Genomic DNA, 15,152 nt, shown 5'->3' on the forward strand with positions numbered 1-15,152 from the left:
CCCATGCCTTAAAGATGGGAGGACGATCGCCATGATATTGGGTTCATTTGATACCCACTGAAATCAGCCAAAGTAACTGAGCATCAAAACTGGCATCTTGTTTTGTAGTTCAACCTTCTGTTTTTCTCATCAGTATTTTCTTTAAGCTGAAATAAATTCGGAGCAAAATTGAACACAACATTAAACGTTCCAATCATATAAATCCAATTCACTTCCGATCATTGGAATGAACAGAGTGAAGTTACAGGAAAATTAATAAAATGAAACGAACAAAACTGCATTTCCGGGAATTTTACCCAGTTCAGGTTCAGCCATATGAGAAAGACCATCGAGCTAAAACATCACCTTCACTTCTCTCTCCGTATATACTTCTTCACGTGAGAGAGAAACTATCTGAAGAAATTATGCGTCAAGATTAAATGTGCGTGTGAATGTGACGGGAATTTCATGTTTGCTGGTTTATTCTGAGACAGTTCCGACTCGAAATAAATCAAGGACAAGGTATTCCTTCCTAGGACGAGGTCAATTGCTTGTATTTTGATGGTATTATTATTCCGCTGAAAGCAGAAACATAATGGTGTGGATTCGATTCGGCTCAGGGAATTTCTCATCCCCTCAGTGCACCAAATGTGATCTTGACGGGGTCACATGTGATCCCCTTTGCAATGGGCTGAAGTCTCCTAGGGGTTCAGGCGACGGGTTGCTCTTCCATTGCTCATGTGTGGAGTTGAATCCTTCTCTGGCTGTTATTTCCATCAGAAGCAGCTCTTGTTTTCCTTTGTGCCTCGCATTTTTATGATACTTTGGGTGGAGAATCTTGCTCTTGCCCTTCATTGCAACGGAGATTTGTGATAAATCGATATCTCATCAAAGTCGAAGTAAAGCAATTTGATTCTGTTGTAAGTTACATTGGGATAATGAAAAGGAGTGCAAACGTTTCCTTCCTCCTTTCATTTCATCTTGACTTTCTATGAATTTACATCGAATGAAAGGGGAACAAAAAAGGAGAGATCGGGTGCAATAGTTTATCCAGTGGCATTGTGAATTTTAATGTAATACTCCACAAAGTTCTGATCAGTATTTTAAACAGTCAATTGAATTGGAACCGCAGAAAACTTTTCCAATGAAACGAATCTTTCATTCTTTCACAAATTTTTGCTGTGTGAATCATACCACGATCCAGCATCCAGCGTGGTCACCAAGTTGGCAACAATATTATATCCACCAATTTTCTTTAGCAATCACAACATCTGCACATACCCATCTGCGGTGTGTCCAGTGTCATTTGTTGTATCCAACCACAGCACATTTCCTGTTCATGACCTTATGAGCTTAGTTCCTGATCTGTCTGATCAGTTTGAGAAACCTTTTCTATCATTCATCCCATCCCCTCAGAATTCTAAAGGTATCAATAAAATAAGACGTTAGACCAAATGATGTAGGATTGGAAGTCGGCCATTCAGCCCATCGAGTCTGCTCCACCATTCAACGAACTCATGGCTGATCTGATAAGCCTCAACTCCATTCTCCAGCATTGCCACGACAAAGCTTCATCATCTTTCTGGTTAAATATCTGTCTGGCATAGTTTGAAAATACACAACACCTCAGCCTCAATAACAATTTCGGCAAGGGCTTCCACCGATTCACTGGCCCCTGAGCAAAGAAATTACTCCTCATTTTTGAATGAGGTAATATCTAATTCTGAGTTCATGTCCTCTGGTGCTCTCCTCATACCAGAGGGTGAACCACCTGCCCGTAACTACCCTGTCAAGATCCCATGAATATTGAACGTTTATAAATGTTATTATGTGATGATAGAGCTCCCCTCCATCTCCTTTGTTTCAAGGAGAATAATCCTAGCCTAACCAATCATTCCACGAAGCTCCATTTTCTCCAGTGTTGACAACATGTTCATTAATCTCTGCTGTCCCCTGCAGCATCCTTACATATTATTACAGCAGGAGGAGACATTTATGCGAAGAAACGGTTGAAATTTCAAGCACAGATGGGAATTGGAACTTGAAATCAGACAGCGAATGGAATCAAATTGGTCAACACAAGGAGGAAATAGAATAATGATCACTCTGACAAATGAGAATTTAATCATATCTCATTGACATTCAATAACTTTACTGTAAACAAATTACCCCGTGTAATCGTCCACAGAGCTATTATTTCAGGGGAAAAGCTTATCGAAACTGGCTACATAAATACTTTGACAACAATAACATGTTCTTGAGACATTTTTTGATTATAAACTCAACTCATTGTTCTGTGAATCCTACATCGTTTGCAAGGCACAAAAGAGACATGGAATGTAACTCTCTCCATTTACCTAGATGGGTATAACTTCAATAACACTTAAGGAACTGGACACCGTCCACGACAATGCAGTCACTTGAGTGTACCCTCTTCAACACCTGCAATATTCCTTCCCTTCACCGCTAAGGCACAATTGCAGCAGATTGCACCACTATAAGATGCACTGGAGTAAGTCATTCGGGCATTTTGACAACCTTCAAAGCTCAACAGCTATACTGACTATATAACAAGGTTGGAAGATGCAACGAAACGCCACCATTTTCAAGTTCCCCTCCAAGGCCCAGAGCACCCTGACTTTGAATCGTATCAGTGAGAAACTCATTGGTGAAACGGTCTTGATGGGCAAAGTTGCATACTTCAGCCTTCCATCTTTTATCTTACAATTTTAAGAAAAATGTTGATTTATGCCGTGACCAGACTTGTGCTCAGTCCTTTAGCTGTTCCCTAAACTGGTGATTGCTAAAGTTCTGCTATCATCCACAGTCTGTGGTCAACAATAGAAAATATCTGAAAATCTTCTCAATCAACTGACTCCCCTCGTGATTAGAGTTGTGTTGGAGAAGTACAGCAGGTCCGGCAGCATCTGAGGAGCAGGAAAAATGGACGTTTCAGGCAAAAGCCCTTCATCAGGAATAAGACTGGGAGCACATGGGATGGAGAGACAAATGGGAAGGGGGTGGGGCTGGGGAGAAGGTATCTGAGAGTGCTGTAAGTCGATACAGGCGTGGGGTGAACATGATATGTCAGAGAAATAGGTGGAGTGGACAGGTGGGAATCAAGATGCACGGGGGGACAAGTCAGGCGGATGGTGATGAGCTGGAAGGTGGGAACTGGGGTAAGGTAGGGGAGGGGAAATGAGGCAACGGGTGAAGTCAAAATTGATGCCATGGGGTGGAAGATTCCCGAGGCGGATGATAAGGCTTTCTTCCTCCAGGCATCGGGTCGTGAGGCAGTGGCGATACAGGACGCCCAGGACCTGCATGTCCTCGGGAGAGTGGGAGGGGGAGTTGAAATGTTTGGCCATGGGGCACTGGGATTGATTCTTGCGGTTATCCTGGAGATATCCTCTGAAGTGTTGTGTGAGGACACATCTCCTCTCTCCAACTTAGAGGAGACCGCATCGGGAGGACCGGAACAAGAAATGGCATGTGTGGAAGTGCAGGAGAAACTTTGATGGATGTGGCAGCCACCATTAGAGCCTTGGTCAGAGGTGAGGAGGTAGATGTGGGCGCAGGTTTTGCAATTTCTGCAGTGACAGGGGAATTTATATTTCCCTCCCCAACCCTATCCACTTTTCACAAAGACTGTTTCCTCCACGACTACCTAGTCAAGTCCACGCCCTCCAAAAACCCACCCTCCCCTCACGGCACCTTCCCCTGCCACCACAGGAATTGCAAAACCTGCACCCACATCTTCTCTCTCACATCCTTCCAAGGCTCCAATGAGCCTTCCACATCCATCAAATGTCCGTGTGCACTTCCACACATGTCGTTTATTGCATCTGTTACTCACGATGTGGTCTCCTCTACATTGGGGCCAACAGACACATTTTCGAGAGCGCTTCAGAGAACATTTCCAGGGAACCCGCAACATTCAACTCCAACGCCCCATGACCAAAAACATCAATAACCACGTCCCCCGACTCTTCCAAGGACATCCAGTTCCTGGGTCTCCTCCACCGCCATTCCCTCACCACCAGACGCCAGATCTTCCACCTCGGGACCCTCAACCCCAGGGCATCAACGTGGTCTTCACCAGTTTCCTCATCTCTCCACGTTCACCTTATCCGAGTTCCAACTTTCTAATTTTCCACCATCCTACTGACCTGTCCCACTTGTCTATCTTCCTTTCCACCTATCCGCTCCACCCTCTTCTCCGACCTATCACCTTTCACCCCATCTCTATCCACCTCTTGCACTCTCAGCTAAATTCTTCCCAGACCCAGTCCTCCCGTTTATCGCTCCACCCACGAGGCTCCCACCTTTTTTCCTGATGAAGGGCGTTTGCCTGAAACGTTATTTTTTTCTGCAACTCGGATGCTGCCTGACCTGCTGTGCTTCTTCAGCACCACTCTAATCTTGATTATGATTTCCAGCACCTGCAGTACGCGCTTCCGTCCATCTGATTCCCCTGTCTATTGATCTTGAATAGGCCGTTGCTAAAGTTCCAGTATCGTTTCCCTGCTCTTATATTCCCAACTGCGGTCAAGAACAGAAAGTATCTCCAACCCCTCTAGACCACTTGATCCCTTGTCCAATCACCTTCAAACATTCGTGAATGTCTACTCCAATTTCTCTTTTATTACTTTAAACCACTCGGTATTCACACTTTTATCATTGATCCTCCCCAAATTCATTATCACCCACTTCACTGGATTGAATTCCTTTCAGCACATTTTCTTGCCAATTGTTTCCAATCTCCCTGCAGTCTATGGCTTTCTTCCTCATGGTTAATGACATAACTAATTGTTACCTGATCTTCAAACAGCTAAATGATGGCCACGACAAATAATTAAAAATCGTTGACCTGTATGAGAAAACAATAGAACTCATCGAAGCCATGGTTCATAAGCTTGCAAAGGGGAGCAGAATTGGAGACTGTAAAGAAGGTGATCTAAGATTCCAGAAGGATCTTAATCCATTGCGTCTTTGGGCTGAAAAATGTCACATGAAGTTCAATCTGGATAAATGGAAGGTATTGCATTTTGCTACATCAAATATTAGTAGGGCTTATACAACTAATGATCGGGCATTGCATCGTGTTGTGGAACACAGAGGCCAGGAATGCAAGTACATAATTCATTTTAATTTGCTTCATATATAGACAGAATAGTTAAAAAAATGTCATCTCGCCTTCGTTGCTCTGTCCTTTGAGCGTGGGAGTTGGTACGTTCTGTTGAAGTTGAATAGGACATAGGGTGATGCATCTTCTGGAAAACTGTGTCCAGTTCTTGTCGCCCAGAAATAGCAAGGAAATTATTCAGCTGGAGTAGGTTTAGAACAGGTATGCCAGCGTATGGCGAGTGGGGAAGGTTTGTCTTATAACGAAAGGCTGGACATTCTGAGACTACTTTCACTCGAGCACTGGAGTTTGAAAGGCGACCTGATAGAAATTAATAAATTATTGAGAGTTCGGCTCGAGTTAACTGTAACTGTCTTTTCTCTAAGGAGGGGGCACTTCAAGACGAGAGGGCAAATGTTTAAAGTGAAAAGAGGGATTTAATATAAGACATGAGAGGCTTTTTGTTTTAACAGAGGATGGTTTATGTGTGCAATTCACTTCCTGAGGCAGTGATGAATGAATGTACATTTACAATATTTACAGGATATTTGGATCGATAAATGAATTCGAAAGTATCAGTGGGATTAACAAAAGCTATTCATTCATGCCTGGTATATAATTTATTGCCCAGAGGGAGTTCAGAATCAACCACGATATTATGGATCTGGAGTCACATACCAGCCAGATCAGATAGGTAAGGCAGTTTCCTTCCCTATCAGGCATTAGTGAATCAGATCTACTGATTCAACATCATCATTAGACTCTAGGTATTTATTTAAATAAAATTCCAGCATCTGCCATGCCAGGGTTTGAATTCGTGTCCACAGAATTATATCTGGACATTCATATTAACAATGCAGTAATAATATCACAATGGCATTATTAACCCTCAGCAGTTACAAGAGTCGTCAGATGCGACTCGTTTAGTTTGGCATTATGTTCAGTTTGAGCTGGTAGGAGTGAAAGGCCTGTTTTCATGCTGTGTGTGTCTGTGACTTTGACGCTATGAAACTGGCAGCTGGTTTGGATGAACAGCAGCGTTGACAGTTTAATTGATCTCCTTCTGGAATATATAATCTTGCTGGTTACTCTGGAGGTTCATCTGCTCATTGAGCCCTTCTCATACACGGGATTGTTGAAAAGTCTGTCCCCAGTTTGACTGAGTAGATGAGTTTCCACTTCAGCAGGGAATTGAATCCCGCATTGCGCTGGTTTCTCTGTGATATCGGTGTCCTTGTATCTACCCAGGATGAACGATTGGTTGAATTCATGTCCACGCAGACGTAAGTCCCGTTGTCCATGTTGCGAATGTGTTTTTATTCTTCCTGATATACCCACTGGGTGTGGATGTCGCTGGTCAGGACAGCATTTGTGGTTCTTCCTGATTCGCTGCTGCCTCGCTGCACGAGAGACATGGATTTGATCCCAGTCTCGTGTGACTGTGTGCAGTTTGCACATTCTCTCTTTGCTTATGTGAGTTTCCTCCCACAGACTGAAGGTGTGCAGGCTACTGGGATCAGACATGGGAAATGAAGGGGACCCGAATAGTTATGAAGTGTGGGTCTGCTAGGATGTTCTTCAGAGATATGGTGTCGACTGGAAGGGCCGAATGGCCTGCTTTCCCACACGGTCGTCATTCTCGGATTAAGGGTCAGCTATTTCGGTCAGGTCCTGGAGGCACAAGTAGGTAGGATTGGGTAAAGATGGTAGCATCCCCTGTATAAGCGACATTCATGAATGGGATTGCAGGAAATTAAAGGCATGTTCTCTGTTCCTGAGGTCAGGCTTCCATTCCAGGTTCTATTCGTCAAACTTTAACATTACCAGTTCCGTGTGTGAGTCCCCAAGGATGACTCGTTTATTATATAACCACAACACCACCTTCTCCAGGTTGCAGTATTTATTGGGAACAAGAAGCTGATTCTGAGTTGATGCGAACAAAAGCCGATGCCATTGTCAAAACCACTGATCCAAACAGGAAAATGAAATTTCGAACATTGCCTCCCCAAAGTTAAAGTCTCCACACACTTCGGATGCGCTAATCGGCTGTCTCAGCAACACGTACTGTTTATGGTCATAATATTATAAATGGGGGCAAGTATTCCCTTCCGCCCCGCTTTTGACGAGGAGCTGTGCCAACCTCGGAAATACATGCGCCTCTCTCCTGTCATTCCATCCCAGTTTCCAATTGGATCTTCGTGGCTGCTTCACACAGTTTCTCTGATTCCGGGTCTGGAACTGGGATTATGTGTGATTGCATGCAGCAGTTGGTCCTGCCTTGTGTGGGCAAAGTGATGAAGTCGCCGATATTCAAATATAATGCTATTGAAGCATCCGTTTCAACAATGTTCTGCACTCTCCCAAAAGTTTGGAGAGTTTCATGAATCCCATTCTCCTGTACTCTCATTCATGGAACCTCCACAGTCTCTGGGGATGCAAAAGTTAAAGATTCGGTTAATTTTGCGTTCCCACATGCCTGCCGCTAAGTCCTGATATTGTACATTCTTCCTGACATTTCCTCTGCTACCATACTGGTTGCAGTTTGCAAGCGTGGTCTGTGGAAAGCTGTAACCGTTCAGTAGTTCGCATTCTGCGTTGTGATTGCAGCGACCTCGGCTCTAATCCACACCATAGGGGTCCGTTCTCTCAAAGCTTTACTTTTGGTGAAACACGGTAAGAAATCAATCGTTTTTTAGAAGATAATATTCTCCGAGGTGGTGATTTCTATTCCATCGAATTTTGTTGTTCTGCGTTTCAAATACCAGGATTTAAACCCAAAAGTTCTCGAAGATGTCTCTCCCTCGCACTCTCCCTAGCTCTCTTTTACGTCTCTCATCCCATTTGACTGAGGCATTGCACAATCTAACATACACTTTCACGTTGATACCATCCAGTCTGTGCTGTTGCACTCACTGTTGCTGGGTGACCATGCCCCAATCTCTTCATTGGCACCTTCAAATCACCTGATCCGTTTGGATATCGTGGCTGTGAGATCAATTCTCTTTTCGCAGCTTTTACTGACATAGACCAGAGATTATTGGAGTGTGAGGCTCAATGAAAGGGCATAGGGAATAATTGGGGAAAAGTGACTCTATTGGGAAAGATCCACCAGGAGGGCTTTCTGCGATAGCCTAGTGGTATTTTCGCTGGATTGTTAATATTCAGTGGAGACGGGTTCGATTCCCACCACACCACGACGATGATCGTATGTGAATGCAATAAATGCCTAGAATTAAGATTCCGTTGTCTTAAAAACCCATCTGTTTCACTGACGTCCTTATCTGGTCTGGCGTCCACGTGACTCCAAACCGGAAGGCAATAAATGCTATAGAGCCACCCCCGATGCTGTCACAGAATGGAAATATGTTCATTCGGCTCAGTGCTAGAATTGTCCAGGGATGAGATCGCACTGGGAGAGTTGCAGGAGAGATTCACTCGGATAGTGTCTGGGCAGAAGAGTCTCAGTCATGAAGGGAGACAGGACAGAGTGGGGTTGTTTGTCACCGTGCAGAGGGGTTCGTGAGAGGTATAGAGAAGGTAGACTGAAAGAAGCGTTTCCCAGCGATGGAAAGAACGATCACAGGGGGGCAGAAATTTAAGGAGAGAGACAGAATGGTTAAAGTAGATGTGTGGAAAAGCGGTATAGGCCAGCGGGTGTTGGAATTTGGAACACACTATCTGGAAGGGTCAGAGAGGCAGCAACCCTTATAACCTGAAGGAATATTCAGATGTGAATATTTTCTGCCAATACCTGTAAGGCTTTGGGCTAAATGGTCGTTAAGCAGATGCTTTTGACAAATGCAACCACAACGGGCTGAAGTGTCTCCTTTGAAACTGTTGTCCTTGCTAGTATAGTGGTTAGTGTCACCGTATGTTATGCGGGAGTTCGGAGCTCAATTCCTGGCTGGGGCAGTGTATATATTTTAAAACTGTCGCTCCGTTTCCAAGTGCGGGTTATTAATGACTGTCCTTCCATTCTCCATGGGAAATGTCACAGGAAGGACAGTGCTGTCTGAATCTGCGTGGGGAAGGTCTGCAGCTCCCGGCGAGACAGAGTGTTAATGAAAGTACAAACACATGACTTCCGCAACCTGCACCTTGTGTCTATCCTGGAGTCTAAACCATTTAATAGAAAGAAGGAGGAAGATGAGGAAGAAACAGGGTAAACCAATTCAGATGTGAGCGCAGATTCATTTTCCGCAGCATCATGAGGAAAACTGACAAATGGCTCCGAGAAAGAGTTTGTCTTTCAGAACTGTTAGTTCACAGAGATGGTTTTTGTTCCTCTTAAGCCCGTAAGATTTTGAATAACAATTTATCTAAGACTTGAAATGTTCGAACACACCGGGCGATGAGTCACGTGCTGGAAACTGTGCTTCCAAGCCAGATGTTTGATAACTGATAATAATGCAACAGGCTGAAGGACCATTCGCCATGATTTTAAAAACTCAAAAACTGTCATTTTTCAACTGAACAAAACAGGCAAAAACAAAGTCATCAAGAAAAGTTCCAAGCATTGCATATGTCATCCTTGGTGCGAACGTGCTGAAATGCAGCTGTCTCACTGCTATTTCCCAATTTCGATTTACAGTCAGGGAAAATAAAAATGTTGTTCCTTATGAAAATCTGTAATTGAACACGAGTTCCTGACATTACAAAACAACAAAGGAAACAGTTCTGTCAGAGTCAGTGAGAATTTCATATCGGAGATGAAATCAAATAGGAAGAAACGCTGAAATCAGTTGCCTTTGCCTGCTGAGACTCAGTACTACAAAATGATCCTTATTCAAACATATAGGCATTTTCAAGGATTTAATAAGTTGGATGCAGAAAGTTTAGTTCTGTGACCAGAGCACCTCGTATCGAATGACTTGGAGATGCCGGTTTTGGAGTGGGAAATGCAAATTTGAAAATCACACAACCGCAGGTTATAGTTCAACAGGTTTAATTGGAAGTACTAGCTTTCGGACCACTGCTCATTCATCAGGTGATTGTGGAGTACACAGTTGTAAGACACAGAATTTATAGCATATGTTTGCAGTGTGAACGTAACTGAAATTGTACATTGAAAAATACCTTGATTTTTTGCTCAGTCTCCGATCTGTTAGAATGACCATGTTCACTTCACTTCTTTCATATGCAAAGCGCAAAACTTTTTGATTTTAAAGTTTCATTCTCAGGTGAAGTTTAACAACTGATGTCTGCCCCCGTGTGCTGCTGTCTGTTCCAAAATGTTTAGAATGATTCAAGTTTACAAAAAAGGAATTACCAGAGACTTTCATGGTTTCATGAAGTTTTTGAGCAAAGTACAATGTAACTCTGCAAGTGCATATTCACCCCACAGACGGATATGTGTGTGTGTGTGTGTGTGTGTGTGTGTGTGTGTGTGTGTGAGTGTGTGTGTGTGTGCAGGACGGTCTCTGTTTGAAGATCGGACAATGGGATCACGTGTACTGTGACATGAACCCAATCACCAGGGGTACCGAATTTAGCTATCAGTCTCTGTGGGGGCACTTTTAGCTGCTGCCTGTTCCGAAGACTGCCTTGGAGGATTGTCACCCGAAGATCCGAGGTCAAATGTCCTGGATCACTGAAGTGCTCTCCAACTGGGAAGGGGCACACCTGTCTGTTGATTGATGTGCAGCGCCCGTTCCATTGCTGCAGCCTCTGCGCAGCTTCACCAATGTATCATGTCTTAAGGCATCCTTGTCTGCAGCATGTTGTTTTTTTTAGATTAGCGTCAGTCTAAACATTATGGCATGGACGCAGACACAGGGACTAACACCTTCAACATAATATCTGTGCTGACACAAATTGGTAAACTCCACCTGAGAATGTAACTGTTAAAATAAAGTTTTCCGATTTACATAAGAAAGAAATGAACCTAACATAGTCATTCTAACAGATGGAAGACTTAACAAGCAATCAAGATATTTTTCCAATGTATAATTTCAGTGACATTACACTGTAACCTTTCGCTATAAATTCTGTACCTTACCACTGTGTACTCCACAGCCACCTGATGAAGGAGCAGCTCTCCAAACGCTATTGCTTCCATTAAACCTGTTGGACTATAACCTGGTGTTGTGTGATTTTTAACTTTGTATTAGAATGCGGATCCCACAATTAAAATAGAGACGAAGGAGCATTTATTCTCTCAGACAGTTCCGTATCAGTGGACTTTCTTGTAGCAGACGGCGGTTGAGGAAGTGTCATTAGGTGTAATGAGGCTGAGTTCGGCAGATCTTCAAACAGCAAAGACATCAAGCGTTATGGCGAAAGGCAAAAAATTGCAGTTCAAGGTTATCAGATCAGAAACCATTCAATAGCGGAGTAGACTTGATGGTCTGAAGGGTGTCTATCTGTTCCTAAAATTGTTGGCCTTAATATGAAGCTGCAAAACCGACCTGAGTAAAATGTGCCAAATTTTAAAAAGCGTGGTCCCCCCGGAGCACTGAACCGAGGTGAAATGTACAAAGAACAACACACAAAGGGCAGACAATATTGGGTCATTGATCCGAAGTGATCAGTATACCAAGGTAAACAGGAAAACCGATATTCATTATCAACATTGAACCTGGCTCCACGAGGTATGTAGTTAACTCTCACAAACCAGTATTCTCCTTCCGTTTTCCAGACGCCCCCTCCGTTTTTGTTTTAAAATGATTGAATGTCAGGCAATTGCAGATGACATTGCTGATGTGGAACTGCAGCATATAGAACAGAGAACATTACAGCGCAGTACAGGCCCTTCGGCCCTCGATGTTGCGCAGCCCTGTCATACTAATCTGAAGTCCATTCCATCTACACAATTCCATCTACGTCCATATGCCTCTCCAATGACGACTAAAATGCACTTAATCTTGGCGAATCTACCACCGTTACAGGCAAAGCATTCCATGCCCTAACTACTCTCTGAGTGAAGAAACTACCTCTGACATCTGTCTTATAACTATCTCCCCTCACTTTAAAGTTGTGGTCCTCGTGTTTGCCATCCCCATACTTGGAAAAAGACTCTCCCTGTCCACCCTATCTAAAACTCTGATTATCTTGTATATCTCTATTAAGTCGCCTCTCAGTCTTCTCTCCAACGCGGACAGCCTCAAGGCCCTCAGTCTTTCCTCATAATACATTCCTTCCATATCAGGCAACATGCTAGAAAATCCCCTCTGCGCCCTTTCCAAAGCGTCAACATCCTTCTTATAATGCGGTGACCAGAACTGTTCACAATACTTCAAATGTGGCCGTACCAGATCTTTATACAGCTTCAGCATAACCTTCTGATTCCAGAACTCAATCCCTCTATTAATAAAGGCCAAAACACTGTTTTCCTTCTTAACAACTCTGTCAACCTGGGTGGCAACTTTCAGGGATCTGTGAACATGGACACCGAGATCTCTCTGCTCATCTGCACTTCCAAGAATCTTACCATTCGCCCAGTACTTTACATTCTGATTACTCCATCCAAAGTGTATCACCTCACACTTGTCCACATTAAACTCCATTTGCCACCTCTCAGCCCAGCTCTGCATCCTATCTATGTCTCTCTGCAACGTACTACATCCTTCGTCACTATCCACAACTCCACCGACCATAGTGTTGTCTGCAAATTTACTAACCCACCCTTCTAAGCCCTCATCCAGGTCATTTATAAAAATGACGAATAGCCCTGGACCCAACATCGACCCTTGCGGAATGCCACTAGTAAATGGACACCAAGATGAAAATGTTGCATGAACTACAACACTCTGTTTTCTTTGAGCGAGCCAATTACTGATCCAAACTGCTATGTCTCTCACAATCCCATTCTACCGCATTTTGTATAGTAGCCTACTGTGGGAAACTTATCGATCACCTTGCTGAAATCCATATACAGAACATCAACCTGCTTACTCTCATCCACCTGTTTGGTCACTTTGTCAAAAAAACTCATAAGATTCGTTAGGCACGACCTACTCTTTACAAAACCATGCTGACTGTCCCTGACCAGATTATTCTTTTCTAGATGATTATAAATCCTATTCTGATAATCTTTTCCAAAGCTTTAGCCACAATTGAAGTGAGACTCACTGGTCTGTAATTACCAGGGTTGTCTCTACTACCCTTCTTGAAAAAGGGAAACACATTTTCAATCCTCCAGTCCTCAGGCACTATTCATGTAGATAATGATGGTTTCTAGATGAATGGCACGGGCTCCGCAATCTCTTCCTTTGCTTCCCAGAGGATCCTAGGATAGATCACATCTGGCCCAGAGGACTTGTCTATTTTCACACTCTACAGTGTTTCTAATATCTCTTCCTTGTGAACCTCAATCTCTTCGAGTCTAGATGCAAGTATCTCTGTATCTTCCTCGCCAACATTTTCATTTTATATAGTGAACACTGTCGAAAAGTATTTATTTAGTGTTGCCCATGTCTCCTCTGACTCCACACACAACTACCCACTATTATTCTTGATTGGCCGTAATTTAACTCTCGTCATTCTTTTATTCCTGACATATCTATGGAAAGACTTAGGGTTAACCCTGATCCTATCCGCCAACAATTTCTAATGTCTCCTCCTGGCTCTCATCTCTCCTCCTGGCTCTTCTGAGCTCTCTTATAATGTCATGCAGGGAAACGATTCTGTCTGCTGCACAACATCATTCTGCTTCGAAATATCAGGCAGTATTTCATATTGATTACTGTAAACGTTAACCTTTAACAAGCCATTAGAGTGAAATCACTGAATGCTCATCACTATACTACCAGGGAAGATTTCTGTTAAAATCACCCTGGACACCATGAGATTCGCCATTCTATTCTCCCATCCCTCTCTGCGTGATCCCCTCTGCCCGATTCCGGTCTTGTTGGTTGGTTTACAACACTGAGGCTATCCAATCATCTTTGCATTTCAGTTTCTAAAGGATGAGACCTTCTCTCTGAGCTGGCAATGTGCTTGCTCAGTGGCGATAACACTGTCCTTGTAAACTAGAAAAGTGCTTGAAATAGGCCATTCCTGTTTTTCATTCCAAGAACTTGAGGCAAAAAAGTTTGGCAGGACAGGAAATAGCGGGCGTGAGTAGTGATCTAGTTTGGCAACAAGAACGAGGTGAGGCAGTATAAACTACAGAGTAATGGGGAAACAATGGGCAAGGAACACTGGGACGGGAGGGGCTGAATGCTTCCTTTCTTTGCTGTAACCAGACATTGGTGTTGAACTCTGAAATGGGGTAATATCAGACAAGTCGGTGAAATCTGCTTGTTTTCTCCCGAGGCCTGTGACACACTTGGGGAACTGTGTCTGCGTGCTTCAGTCTATGGTTAAAAATGGGGTTCAGTTCCGATCTCAAACTTTAATCCCACTTATTGTGTTTTACGAGATTAAAACGTTCCAGAGAAATTAGCCCTCACGTGAAATGTAAGAGCATACAAGGTTACAGACCAAGTGTTGGGAAACGAGATAAAGGGACCCAGATCTGTGCTGTAAACACGCGATAATTCAATCATTTTTGAGGGGAAACATATCTGCAGTGACATAATTCCAAAAACTGTGTTATGAAGAAACAGTGCAACGGCTTCTGCCCTCATCCCTGGTGGTCTAGTGGTTAGTATTCAGCGCTTTAACTGAGTGGCCTGGGTTTCATTACCGTTTAGAAAATCAGGACTTCTTATTCCTGATGCAGAGAGCGCAGCTCAACCAGGAATCTGTTTCATGCCTTAGATCAGTCAATACCCCAGCTCATCAAAGAAGGGAATAGTGCCTTCCCTCTCTCTGCACAGTCGGACCGTTAATCCTTCATTCTCCTCTGATTCCACTTCCCAAAAAGTTTCAAAATATTGTCAAAACTGAGTCTCAGCTATTTCTTTTCTGCCTTTTCATCCACCGGAGCTGCAGCGATTGAGTGCGTTGGTTTCTGAAAACGAAACGTACCCATGAGCAATGTATTGGGCTATTCCAGGATTGCCTTCACTGACAACGGTGGGACATGACTGATGTTGTCTATGATACGGAAGTGCCAGTGTTTGAGTTGAGTAGACAAATTAAAAATTACACAATATCAGGGCAG

Source organism: Chiloscyllium punctatum, chromosome 30 (assembly GCF_047496795.1).
Source record: "Chiloscyllium punctatum isolate Juve2018m chromosome 30, sChiPun1.3, whole genome shotgun sequence".
In the NCBI taxonomy this organism is placed as follows: Eukaryota; Metazoa; Chordata; class Chondrichthyes; order Orectolobiformes; family Hemiscylliidae; genus Chiloscyllium; species Chiloscyllium punctatum.